Genomic DNA, 2,108 nt, shown 5'->3' with positions numbered 1-2,108 from the left:
AAATATTTGTGGCACTTAAACTCATAGAATGCAAAAACTCCCAGCAACCAAAAGGGGTTGGATCAAATAGTCAAATGTAAAGATGGCCAAAGATTAAACAGGCAATTTACAGGGTAAAACACTATGGTTGACTTTTATAATGAATTAGTACCCAGCTGCAATGGCGGGATCATGAAAACTTGATTCCAAACAAGGGAAGCAGACAGATAGCTAAGGCACAATATCATTTACAAGAAGTTTACTGATGCTCATATTGTCACAATATGATGCTGCAACATTTCTAAAATGCAGTTATGAAAACATCAGAGGGCCTGTTTCTGGTGGCACACTCCTGCAAATCCAGCATCCTAGATGCTCAGTCAGGAGTTACAAAAGTGAATTTCAGGCTAGCCTGAGTTATACAGCACAAGACTCCGTATTTAAATGATTAACAGCAAAAATGAGAGTATTTTGTGATAGCTATTCTTGGTTGTCAACCTGACTATATCTGAAGTGAACTAGGAGTGGAGGGCATATCTGTGAGAAATTTTCTGCTTGGTTTGAAGTGAGAGAATCCACTTCTAGTCCAGACCTTTGAGGTAGAAAGACACACTTTGATCTGAATCTTGAGGTGCAAAGGAATAGGCCTTTGATATAGATCTTAAGGCTGAAAGCCTCAATTCAGATCTTTAGGCAGTAAGACACACCTTTAACATGGACCACACCTTCTACTGGAAGTCTCTATAAGGACATAGAAAAAGGAAACCTTTGCTCTTTGCCTGTTTGTCCTTGTCCTCACTAGCAACCTCATTCCCATTCCTCCACTGGCATTGGAGCCTACTTCTTCAGGATTCTGGCATACACAAAAGACCAGCTGAGACATCCAGCCTTGTGGGACTGAGCAACTACTTCTTAGACTTTCCATTCATGCTACCCATTGTTGGATTAGCTGTACTGCAGTCATTCTAATAAATTCCATAGGTAGAGATAAACATCTCTATCTCTATATCTCTATACACACACACACACACACACACACACACACACACACACATATATATATATGAGAGAGAGAGAGAGAGAGATTCATTGATAAGCTCTGTGATTCTAGAGAACCCTAACACATTATTCATGCCTGAAGAACAGAATGATAGACTACAAAAAAAAAGGATTGGGGCATAGTGTCACAAGCCTGTGATCATAGCTCTTGAGAGGCAGCAGGAGGATAAAAGCACATTCTAGACCTTTCTGTTCTAAATAGCAAGTTCTAGGCCAGTCAGGGCTACACAACAAGGTTCTGCCTCAAAAAAAAAAAAAGCATCTATAGCCCTTTTCAGAGAAGGAGCATTACTACACCAAGTAGACTGACAAATGCCATCCCTGCCTGTGTGCATATGTATATCATGTAACTTGGAGTAAACACAGAAAGCAAGAAAGTAAATAGGGACCATGGGAATGGATGGGAGGATCTCCAGAAAGGAGAACAGCAGGATCAGGCAATATTGATATGAAGGGGTAAAGGCAAAACCATGGAGGCTTTAACTGAGGAGAGGGAAGGATGAGGGATAAATAACACTAAGGAGGTTTGCAAAAGCTGTAGGGAATTATATTATTTTGTATTTATTTAAAAGTACACATACGAAAAAAGTACATATATGAAGCTGAAGAGATGGCTCAGCAGTTAAGACCATTGACTGCATTTCCAGAGGACCCAGGTACAGTTCCCAACACCCACATAACAGCTAACTACTATCTGTAACCCCAGTTCCAGGGGGTCTGACCCCCCTCTTCTGGTGTTCTAGGGCACACAAGTGATACACATATGCAGGCAAAACACCTAGTATTTGCTGTGTAGATCAGGCTAGCCTTAAATTAATAAAGAGTTACCTCTCATATAAAATCACATAAAGATCTATATTATACACAAAATAAAATATTTTTATTTTAAAAATTGCATATATAAGGAATGAGTTCCCTAATTGGTTATCATATACTAAATGGTCAGCCCTAAAGATATATACATACAGGTAACGTCAAACAGACTCAGCAGGTCATAGTTAGGTATTTATTCACATATATATGTAACAATAATAATTCAAAAAAATAGGGACCATGAATTTGAGATGGAA

The sequence above is a fragment of the Grammomys surdaster genome, unplaced genomic scaffold, assembly GCF_004785775.1.
Source record: "Grammomys surdaster isolate TR1022 unplaced genomic scaffold, NIH_TR_1.0 217, whole genome shotgun sequence".
NCBI classification, from domain to species: Eukaryota; Metazoa; Chordata; class Mammalia; order Rodentia; family Muridae; genus Grammomys; species Grammomys surdaster.
Note: the sequence above shows the minus strand (reverse complement) of the source record.